Source organism: Dipodomys merriami, unplaced genomic scaffold (genome assembly GCF_024711535.1).
Source record: "Dipodomys merriami isolate MVZ:Mamm:240054 unplaced genomic scaffold, mDipMer1.0.p SCAF_140, whole genome shotgun sequence".
NCBI classification, from domain to species: Eukaryota; Metazoa; Chordata; class Mammalia; order Rodentia; family Heteromyidae; genus Dipodomys; species Dipodomys merriami.
Window position 1 is genome coordinate 3,199,026 of NW_027202716.1, and position 12,762 is coordinate 3,211,787.

Below are 12,762 nucleotides of genomic sequence, written 5' to 3' on the forward strand. Positions count from 1 at the left end.
TGGAGAGACCTGGAATCAAAAATTTAATGAGTTCTGACACTCCTTGAAAAAGTGAATCAAGATAAACCCCAATCAAGTTGATGGAAAGAAAGAATTAAAAATCAATCAGAATTAAATGAATTAGAATCCAAAAAAAAATATGAAGAATCAACAAAATCAGAAGGTTCTTCAAAATAATTAACAAAATTGACAGACCCTTAAAAAAGAAAAAGAAGATAACACACCCAAATTAATAAAGTCAGAGATGAGAATGGAAACATCACTACAAAAACAACCAAGATTCAGAACATTATAAAGGAATGCTGCTCAAAACTTTATGCAAATATGTTTGAGAACTTGGCAGAAATGGACATTTTCCTGGCAAATATTGACATGCTGAAACTAAGATGAGTTAAACCATCTTAACAGGCACATATCAAGCATTGAAATAGAAAGAGCAATAATATAACTCCCATCTAAGAAAAACCCAGGAATAGATGGTTCTACAGCAGAATTCTACAAGGCCTTCAGAGCAGAACTCACACCAATACTCCTCCAAATCATCAATGAAATTGAAAGAGAAAGTTCACTACCGAACTCTTTCTATGAAGCCATCATAACCCTCATCCCCAAACCCTCATCAAAGAAAGAGAACTATAGACCCATTTCTTTGATGAACATTGATGCAAAGCCTCTCACCAAAATTTTGGCTAATCAACTTCAACAATTCATGCAAAAAAATCATACAACATGAGAAAACAGGATTCATTTCAGGGATGCAAAGCTGCTTCAACATACACAAATCAATTAACATAATTCATCACATCAACAAGAGCAAAGATAAGAACCACATGGTTATCTCAATAGTTGCAGAAAAAGCCTTTGACAAGATCCAACACCCTTTTATGGTGAAGGTCCTGGAAAAATTAGGAATCTATGGAACATTCCTCAATACAATAAAGGTTGTGCATGACAAAACTACAGAAAGCATTATACTCAATGGTGAAAATCTAAAGCTATTCCCTCTAAACTCTGGAACGAGACAAGGAGGCCCACTCTCTACTGCTCTTCAATTCAAACATAAAGAGGAACCCAATAGGGAAAGAAGAAGTATAACTTTCCCTCTTTGCAGATGACATGATCTTGTATTTAAAGAATCCACTTCCAAGTTACTCAAGGTTACTCAAAACTTGGGCAAACTAGAAGGGTATGAAATTAACCCTCAAAAACCAATGGTTTTTCTGAATGCCTACAATGAGAAAAGTGTGGCTGAAATTAGGACAGCACTCCATTCGTAATAGCCCCACAAAAAATAAAATACCTACGAATTAACTTAATCAAAGGAGTGAAGGACCTCTATGAGGAAAACTTTAAATACCTTTAAAAGGAAATCAAAACAAACTTAGAAAGTGGAAAAACTCCCATGTTCCTAGATTGGAAAGATCAAATCGTGATAATGGCAATACTTCCCAATGCTATCTACAAATTGAATGTGATACCTATCAATATTCCAACCTCATTCTTCAAGGACATAGGAAAGGCAATCCAAAAATTCATATGGAACAATAAAAGACCGTGAATAGCAAAAACGATCGTTAACAGAAAGAACAGTGTTGGAGGAAAATCAGTACCAAATTTCAAACTCTTCTACAAAGCCATAGTAAGCAAAACAGCTTGGTACTGGCCAAGAACAGACCTCAGGACAAATGGAATAGAATTGAAATGAACCTAAAGACCTACAGCCATCTAATCTTTGATAAGGGAGCTGAAAAAAATAGAATGGAAGAAAGACAGCCTCTTCAGTAAATGGTGCTCTCAAAATTGGTTAACTACTTGTAGAAAAATAAATCTAGATCCTTATATATCACCCTGTAGCAGAATCAACTCCCAGTGGATCAAAGACCTCACAATATAAAGACACTCTGAAAACATTACAGGATGGAATAGGAGAAACCCTAGATCTCCTTGGTACAGGCTGAAAATTGCTTAATAGAGACCCAGAAACACAACAAATCATAGAAAGGTTGACAAATGGAACTGCATGAAATTGCAGAGCTTCTATATGGCAAAGGACATAGCTAGCAAGATCCATAGAATGTCCACAAATTGGGAGAAGATCTTCACTAGCCATACAATGGACAAGGGTCTCATATCTAAAATATATCTGGAACTCCAAAAAATTAAATCCCCCAAAAACAAATCCTAAAAGAATCAACAGCCCAATAAATAAGTGGGCTAAAGGCTTAAAGAGAAACTACTCTGAAGAGGAAGGAAAGATGGACAATAAACACATGAAGAAATGCTAAACTTCCCTAGCTATAAAAAATGCAAATCAAAACAACATTGAGATACCACCTCACCCCAGTTAGAATGGCTATAATCAAGAACTCTAATAACAACATGCAGGAGGAGATGTGTATAGGGGAACCCTACTGCATTGTTGGTGGAAGTGTAAACTTGTTCAACCACTTTGGAAAGGGGTATGGAGGTTCCTCAAAAGACTTCATATGGAGCTCCCCTATGAGCCAGGAATCACACTTTGGGGCATTTACGCAAATGATCACAAAGAAGACCACACTAAAGCTCCCAGCACAACAATGTTTATGGCAACATTATTTACCATAGCTAAGCTTGGAACCAACCCACATGCCCCTCAGTAGATGAATGGATCAATAAATTGTGGTATATATACACAATGGAATTTTTGCCTCCATCAGAAATAATGACATTGCCCCATTGTTAGGAAAATGAAAGTCTTGGAAAAAATTATATTAAGTGAACTACGCCAGGTCCAAGTACACATAGGCCCCATGGTTTCCCTTATTGGTAATAAATAGGATATGTCTGAGACAAGCAGAAAAGGTCAGATTCGTTGATGTTAGGTGAAATGTACCCCAAGATAAGCATTCAAATATTTTTTTCTTTCATGCGATTGTTTCTAACCTATTTATAAGATGAATTTTTGTTGCTTTGTATGTCCCTTCCCCACAATATAGCTCCTGTTTTCACTGTATTTTATGTTGGTATAGTTTGTGGAAGGGAAAGGAAAAAAAAAATCTTTTAAAAAAGGATAGAGTTGGACCCATTGTAACAATGAGATGTACAAGATGTTTTGTCAAAAAATGAACTTTAAAATTTTCGCAAGGAGGGGCATAATGGGGGGAGGGGCAGGAGGGATGAGATGGAAAGTGATAGGAAGTGGAAACAAAAGAGGAGGCAACAATGCTTGATAAGAAATGTACTCATTATTTGCCCATGTAATTGAAACTCTTCTGTATGGTATTTTCAGAATAATAAAAAAAAAACCTTCATACCTATTAATGGTATACGAATTCTATGTGCTTAGAAGGGTCTTTTTATTTTCACAGCCGTTTTTGGCATACACAGACATATCATTGATTATATGAAGATAATAAATTTCCAGATGCTTGCCAGGAGGAGTAAAACCTATAGTTTATTTTTTTTCCAGAGGCTTCCCATTTCATGAAAGAAATATGTTGCTTGATGTAGGATTTCACAAAATTATATTGCTAGGAAGAACTTAAACAATCATCTAACATTACAGAGATGAGGGAGATGAATTGATCTCTTGAATAATTTACTTTTGGGTCAAATAAGAGCAGGCTGCCCAAAAGGGAGTAGACTTTAGAGAAACATGATGAGTTGTATGTAAATAGGTGCTTAGCTGATTTTGTTAATTTGTGAACTAATACAGGAAAATAAAGTACAGCAAGGTAAAAAAAAATAAAGAACTCTGCATTGAAATATTCATTTGTGTGTGTGTGTGCACACACATGCCTGTACACACACGTGCATGTTCAGGTGCTCATGCATGCATTCATCATTCCTGCTCTAAGCATCTGTGCCCAAAGTCGTGGTCTACCACTTGAGCCACTGATGCACTTCTGGTTTTTTGGAGATAATCACATGTTTTTTCATGATTGTACTGGCTTTGAAAAGTGGTTTTCAGATCTCGGCCTCCAGAGTAACTAGCTAAACTGATTCACCCTCTGAGTAGCTAGCTAAAATTCTGTTTGTCCTCTAAGCTTCATTGCTCTTTTATTCCTTTCCTGAGGTAATCACAAACGTGTCATATAAATGTCTAATTGCTTTAAAAATACTGTTACTGTTTGGCACCAGGGGCTCCAATCTGTACTTTTAACTACTTAGGAGGCTTGAGAACAGAAACCAGGCCAAATTTTAGGGGAGTTCCTTCTCAATCTATAGCTGGGTGCATTAGATCATTTCCACCATCCTGCACTATCTAGAGACTAACATTGGAAGGACTGCAGGATCCAGGAAGCTAGACAAGTTGGTATGCAACTCTGATGCAATTGATGATGGGAAACTTAAAAGGACAGATCAGGTGCATGTTTTTGTGGAAAGGGAACCCTTATCCTAAAATTAACCACTGACATAATGCCAGCCTAGCAAGAACAATACCCCAATTTGAAATCCTCACAATTTTCCAAAACCAAAATAAGTACATACATTAACATCCCAAAACTTAGTACAATCTGTTCTTTGCTCTAATATCTTTATCTGATTATCATATGACATGACAGAATAGTTTCTTCATTAAACTTATGATATATTTTAAAAGACCTAGAAAATTCTTTCTCACTTATTAAGTGCAAACGAATGGCATATTACCTCATTTCTTACATGTTTGACTGCCACTAAAAATCCATTCAATGATTAGTATAGTAATATATTCTGATTTATTACTTTATTTTTAACAGTTGTTAAACATGTTGCTTCTCTGCTGAAGTATAAGTATTTAAATAGTGTTAACACAGGGTGCTATATGCTGAGTCCTGGGAAAGAGTGCTATGTGCTGAGTTTTTCAAAGCATGCCATGCACTGAGTCCTATACAGGGCGTGCTATGGACTCCCTCCTTCAAAGTGTGTTGTGTGCTGAGTCACCCCAAAGGCTACTATATGCTAAGTCCTTCAAAGGACAAATTGTGCTGAGTCTTTTACTTAGTGTGCTTTGTGCTGGTTTTTGAAGTATGCTGTGTGCTGAGTCATCCCAAAGTGTGCTATGTTCTGAGTCCTTGAGAGGTAGTTTTCCCCAACAATCTCTCTCAGTCTCTCAGTCTCTCAGTCTCTCTCTCTGTCTCTCTCTCTAACTGGGTCACTGTGCACGTTCTTGATATGTGGAGTGGAGAGGCTTGGAGGAGAGTCTCCTCTAGAGGTGGGGCTGAGGGGAGATTCGATCCCCTGAGCAAGCGCTAGGGTTGGCAGGGAGTGCAGAGCTGAGGTGAGGCTGTAATTCCCATGGCCTGGAAGCCTTAGGGCCCAGTCAGGGCTGATCTTTTGGGCAAGGGTAGGGGGCGGAGCCAAGGGGAAGAGGGGACTGGGCAGAGGGGAGGAGGAGAGAGGGTCGGGGGCCTCAATGTGGTGTCAGCAGTGGCCAGGGTCTCACAGGGGCAGATGTACATGCACAGAGGATGTGAGGCGGCCTGCAAGAGGAGTAGAAGTAGAGAGAGAGAGCAGAGAAGAGCAAGGATAGGCACGAGGGTAAGTGGCTTCACATGCTCTGTTCGTGGATCAATAGAAAAATAGCCAAAACAAGAATAAAGGAAACAAATGTACAGCCAAGAAAAATATAGTTAGAATAAAGGTAGAGGCAATAAAGGTGCAGCCAAGTATAGAGGAAGCCTTGGACCAACACCCCTTCCTGCAAGCATGCTTCCATGAAGCTTATGCTTTGTCTGGCATGATCTCTCACGCAGATTCAGCAGGAGGTGTCATGGCATTTGTTCCTTTTTTATTTTTTAATTGAAGCTCATGAATGTCTTGGTGCACAGAAGAGATAAATCTAAAGATCATCCAGAAAATGACTGGACATATAAGAATAAGAATTGGGAGAATTGATCTGACAATGGTATTTATTATTATTACATTAATCCAATCCAGAGGATTGAGAGCCTCCACGTAATGCTGCCAAAGATTGTAAGATTTTTACATCTAAATGAGCTTTACTAACTGCTATAATTTTATCCTGTAAAGCCTCCATAACATGAGAGATATCTTTATCTCTCCAGACTCCTAACAAATGATTTTTGGTGGCATTCCAATGAAAAGAAAAGCTATATTTTAGAACAGTAACACAGATATATTTCAAACTAGCATGACATTTAACTGAGAGTTGTGTTTTTAAATTTTTAACTTCCTGACCTATAGCCAGAACCACTTCCTCCAGAGGATTTATTTTCATTTCTAACTTTTTATCTATAATTTGTTGTTCTGCTAGGGCTAATGAAACATATTTGTTTAAATCAGTAACAAAATGAGCAGTGTTTACTTCATTTACTAAGGCTGCTGTAGAAATCGCTAAAGAGCTAATTATTGTTAATAAAGCACTTATTCCTAAAATCAAGGCTGCAACAAAGCGTTTTGGCTGCAACATAATATCCAGAATTTTCAGCAATTGTAAAGCAGAATTTTTAAACCAAGGATCATTTTATAGATCTACACGTAACATTACATATGAAGGTCTTTTTAAAATAAAAATTACAGAATATGTTTTATCCAGAGAAGAAGTAAGACAATTAGTAAAAATATAATCCTTACAGCTAATATAATAAGATTTTCCTTGATTAATAATGATTAAATTATCTAGTTTTCTAGATAAAATTCCCATAGGATAATCTACACATGCTCTTACCCCAATTGCAGTACTCTTAGTTCTTTGGGCTTTTTCAGTAAAATCATGTTTGTTGTTGCAAAAATTCTAAACAAATACAGATGAATGCCCATTTTATTGTGAAAGAGAGAGTGACTCACCAAAACGGAAGCCACCCACGCTGGAGTGAGCCATCTCTTCAGGGGTTCCCCGTGCCTATCAGGAGAATAGCCATTAAACTTTCCTGAATTATGTTTTAAGTAGGTGGCATAATCATAATCGGGGTTAGCAATGGAAAAATAAAAAATACTATCTGGTGCCCCAAAGGCTTGTTAAAAGAGGCATTTAGAAATCCACATTCTCACCATTTCAGTGAGGTAATTAATACATCCCCAAACTGATCTTTGTCATGATATTTTGTAGGCAGTTACCTAAATGTATATTCCTCTTGGGAATGAAAAAGGATTCGTTATAAGTATGAAAGCCTAATGTCATCATGCCAATTTACCACATCAATCTTTTTTAGAACTTTTTATCATTGGATTGATCAAGGGTATCAGTCAAAAAAGTTCTATAGTTTATAGGCCAACACCCGTGGAGATTTTCTCCTGATAGCGTTATGCAAATTGGAGTGGTATCTGTCATTCCTTCATAATTAATTGTTTGAGAAGTCATATGAGAATTAGAATAGTCCTCCAAACCCCCTAGCAGGTCACTATTATTTGTCATTACTTGTATTATATCCTCATCCCCCCACCCCATCCCATAGGATGTAGAAGAGGAGGATTAGGAACATATGTCCAGTATTGTTCTCCTGAAACAGACACTGCCTGCACAGCAATAATGGCAAGCATAGCAAGAAACGTATTTTCAACAGTGATAGTCTTTCGTGTAGAAACAACAATCTCCTCCGCAGAATGGATGAGTTTCTTAATTTATTCTCAGGTGGGTGGTTGGGCTTCTTTTGTTGTCTTCGCCTGTTGAGGAGAAAGGGGAAGACTTTTGAGCTTTGGCATCGCTTTCTTCATTTGCATCTTCTGTTTTGTTTTTTATCCCTGGGTTTCTCTTATTTTTGTAGTGGACACAAGTCGGTTGCGATTCCAAATGGGTGACGCGGCTCCTGTGGAAACACACATGTATACCCTCTTCCCGAGGTGATTAATACATCAGGCCCTTTCCAGGTGCCTCTGAGCAAATCTTTCCTTTTAACTTTTGGCTGAACTTTAAATCCAATTTCGCTCCAATGTTTTTGCATAAGTGTAAGATTTTATTGATTAGTATTAAGGTGATTAATTACAAATAAAGCATGATGGTTTCTCTAGTTAATAAGTCAGCCATCATATTTCCAAATGAAAGAGGACCTGGTAAATTTGTATGTCTCTTATGTGTTCAATAAATAATTTTTATTTTCTAAGTTGAATTAATTTTTGTAACTGTTGTAACAAGTCTATAATTTTTAATTGTCCTGATAAAAGAGCTGTCTCTATGGCAGGAAATAAGTTAACCATATGCTTAATGTCTGTGTAAATGTTATGCTGCTGGCGAAATATGGTTAAAGCTAAAATTACAGCAATAATTTCTTCCTGTTGCTCTGAAATGTCAGATCCCTTTTAATAATAGGGAATGGTCTGTAATGTATACCACTGAAGTTCCATTTGAGAACCCATCAGTAAAAACTGTTAGAGCTCCTTCGAAAAGTGTTGTTACCACTAATGGAAAAATGGTTTTTACCTCTTCCACAAATTTTAATGAAGGATGTTGAGGAACATGAAATTTTATTTGTCCTGTATAATTTAATAATGCTAATTTCCAATTCTCATCATTCTGTAATAATATTTTAATTGTTTTTTATTATAAGTTATAAATATATTATACATTTCTTTCTCAAGTAACTCTCAGGACCTACTCCTTGCCTTGCCAATGAGTTGGCTGCACAAATATACATAAGAAGCTATCATTCTTGTCTGACTGCGAGGCAAGTGAAGCCATTCCAGGACTCCATCTTGCCATAAACATCTTGTATAAGATGTCTTTAATATTATAATATCCCAGTCTTTATTATAGTCCAATTGGACCACTTTTGCTTGTAACTTTTCTTCCACCAATGAATTTTTTCTAACATTATTGGAGTGAATTGTCTCTTAGATTTAGGATTAGAATCCCCTTTTAAGGCTTCAAACAATGGGTGTATTTCTCCTGTGGTAATTTTCAAGTAGGGTCTAAGCCAATTTATGTTTCCTAGTAATTTTTGAAAATAATTTAATGTTTTTAATTTATCTAGCCTAATACTCATTTTTGTGACATGATGTATTATTTTTCCTAAATAGTTTAAAGGTTTATTATGTTGAATTTTATCTGGAAAATAAGCAAACCAAAGTTGGTTAATTGCTCAATGGTTAATTGTTAAAATTTGTTCTGTTAAATGTTTACTTTCAGCAGCTATTAAAATATCGTCCATATAATGAATAATATAAGCATTAGAAAACTCTTCCCTAGTTTTTTGTAAATCTTTATCCACAAATTTTTGACACAATGTAGGAGAATTTTTCATGCCTTGTGGCAAGACCTTCCACTGATATCTCTGCCAAGGCCTTTGCAAATTACATGAGGGCACATGAAATGCAAATCTTTGAAAATCATTAGGATCCAATTTTATTGTTTAAAAAATCCTGACAACAAATGATTATTATATAATGTTCTTTAGGAACAGCCACAGGATATGGAAGTCTTGGCTGAAGAACCCCCATGTCATACATGAGGTCTTGTAACAACCTCCATTACCCAGATTTCTTTTTAATTACAAAAATTGGAGTATTCCAAGGGCTATTGGATTCCTCTAAATATCCTTTCTGTATTTGCTCATTTACCAATTATCCTACAGCCTGTATCTTCTCTTGAGTTAGGGACCACTGATCAACCCACACAGGCTGTTCATTTTTCCATGATATTGCATCAGCAAACTTCTCATCAGCGGCCCTTATGAAAAATTTTGTACAGTAAAGGAATCTGCAGTAACGAATTTTAGTTCAATGTTTTGCAAAATGTCTCTGCCCCATAATGTAAGGGCAAAGAAGATATAATATAAGGTTGAAAGTTTCCAAATCTATTTTCACACTCCCACTTTAAAATTTTTGAACTTGAGCAACATTGTTAGCCATACCCAATCCCATTAATGTAGATTCTGTCTTCATAATTGGCCAGGATGAGGGCCAGTCTATTCCTGAAATACATGTTGGATCTGCCCCTGTGTCCAAGAGATCTTTAATAGGCTTTCTATCCACTTTTATAGTTTTCATGGGTCAATCCTTAGAAATAGATTGTACCCAGGCCACAGTTTCTGTGGAACTGAAACCTCCTGTACCTCGATCTTGTTTTAGGATTTGATTTGGAAGATGGACATAATTTAAAATTAAGATTTGAGCTAATCTTTGATCCATAGGTATTTGCATATTTTTTAAAGACCTTACCGTTACGTTAATTTTCCCTTGGTAATCTGCATCAACTACTCCGAGTAATACCTCAAAGTTTTGTTATAATTTGAGCTTCTACCAATTATCAAGCCCACAGTTGCTTCAATTACAGAACCATAAACTTGAGTTTCTATTAGCTGAACAGCATGCATGATAGAGATGATGTAATCTCTTTTTTCTGCCAGATCAAACCCTGCACTTCCTGGAGTAGCTCTTGGTAAATCCCATACTGTAAATGGAGGAGACAAGGGGACTTAATGGAACTGATCCCGTAGGGGATTTTTGTGTAACAGTATGTGTTTCCCCTCTTTCGTTTAAGGGGCGGAGGGAGCACCCCTCTTCTTGTTTTTTGTCTCATTTTCTTCTGCTGTTAGGAGAATTCTATCCTTATAATATTTTGATCTACACTCATTTTTCCAATGATTGCCTTTCTTTCATCGTGGACAAAGTTCTGGCGCTTTACCCTTTTTATTTTTACTAGGTTTATTTTGCTTTTGTTGAAAATCTTTACTCATGTGTTCTGACTGGCCACATGAGAAACAGACCCCATTTCTAGCCTGAGGTCGTGTCTTATGTAATTTTTGTTCATAAGCACTGAATGATTCTCCTTTCATTGCTGCAGCATATGCCATTCCTTGAGTGACTGCTGGTGAGGCATCTATGCATGCTTTAACAATATCTTGCAATGATCCCATCAGTAATTGAAAAGTACTTAATACATAACTTTTCATACTTGTTACCTCCTCCCTCATTTTTCTCACAGTTTTCCTTCTCCTCAATACTTCTCACAAGTTGATATATACATTTCCCATATATTGTCTTGTGAGCATTGCTATTCCATTGGTTTGCCCTTTGTCTTTTTTCTCACCATTTTGTTTTTCCTCTTTCATTCCCTAATTAAGGTAAATGTATACACAAAATACAGGGTACCAAAATTAGGGGGATAAACTATAGGGAGAAAACCCAAAACAAAATAGAAATCATATACTACCTTAAAAACAGCAACAGCAAAAAGAAAAAAAGCCTCTGTTATCATATGCTGGAGTTCATTTTGCTCTGCTTCAGCTTATATTGTAATATATATGCATAACAAAGCCACTGGAAAAGAATCGTTGCATGGACACTATATCATGAAAACAACATTAACTGTTTCTGATGGTAAAGGTGGAATTAAGATTGGTGAATTCACGATTCTGATAAAGGAATTTCAAAAGAGTTTTACAATTATGACAGGCAAATTTTAATTCTTCAGGATTTTTAACAACTTAGCCTATTAAGAAAATTTAAAATTGCCTGGGAAAAGAGGCTTTCATGCAAAGAAATCCATGGAGACTTAGTGGAGAGAGATCAATATGGGTGAAGTTGGCTCATTAAACAAACAAACCAATAAACCTCAGAAAACTTGCTGGAAATCCTGTAGGGTCCCTTGAAAATGTCCTTACCCAGGAAATATATTTTCAGTTTGTGAAACAAGGTTGTAGTGGAATTTAAATCCAAAGTTCTTAAAAAAAAAAAAGACATCAAAATTTGTGAATTGACCTTTACCAAACTGTAATTCTCTGAAAAATATAGTTTGAGTCAAAATATTTAGAGCGAAAGTGTCCTGAACAATGAAAGAATGTATTGGGTTTACATTTTTCTGTTTGTAATTCTTTCCACAATGTCTTTGCACATGAAGCACTGAAACACAGAAAAAAAATCTGATAGGATAATTCAAACCAATGATTTCACATTTCTATGTCGCTCACAAAAAATAATATCCTTATTAAGATGAGATAGTGAACACTTCTCTTATTACATAAGCCAAAAAATTTTGGGATCAGAAAAGAATTGAGGAAATGAAAAATGTAAGAAAACTCTTTTTAGAACCCGAGCTAAGCATATTGGCTTCAACAGTGGAGAGAGGCCAAAACTTTTTGATATAGATTCTCTTAATATTTTAGTTCCCTAAAGTGATTTTACAGAGCCTATTTGCCTCACTACGATGAAGAACAGATTGAATGAAGACATGAAAATAAATTACACATCCGAATGAGGCAACTTAAAAGAATTTTAAATGAGAAACAATGAAGATGGGGCAATGGGGGAGGCCGTATAGTCCTTCAGATTCACTAAACATGAAGCCAAGAAGCTGTGATTCATTGGAAATCAAGAAAGAGCTAAGAGGAGGACATAGAAGTAGGACATAGAAGCATTGTCCTTTGTAACAGACACTGTCATCCAAGGTATGGATGATTTAACTCTATTCTCCTCGATACATCTTGTTGAACAAATGCAAGACCAAGAGAAAAATAATCAATTGAAATAATTTTGCAAAGAATAACTTCACTTTTCCTGATATTATATCTAAGGAGAGACTTAAGAGAAAAGATAACAAGTGGAGTATACTTTGGTTTCCTCTAAGCATCTTGTTCCCAAAATATATCTTTGAGGTTAGAAACGATTGAACCCAAAAGTGGTGGAATACTTATTTTTGTTGGCAATTGAGACACAAAAAGACTTTCAAGGTTAAAAAAAAGAAAAAAAGTATAGTCAAATATTTGTGATCACAGCTTCTTGGACTGGTTTTTGGAGACAAAGTTTTACATTAGAGTTTGTCCTCATTAACATAGAAGTTGGGTATTCATGACAACCAAATTCAAGAGGGAAGTTTAATGGACTCGCTAGGAAAGTAAAAAGAAA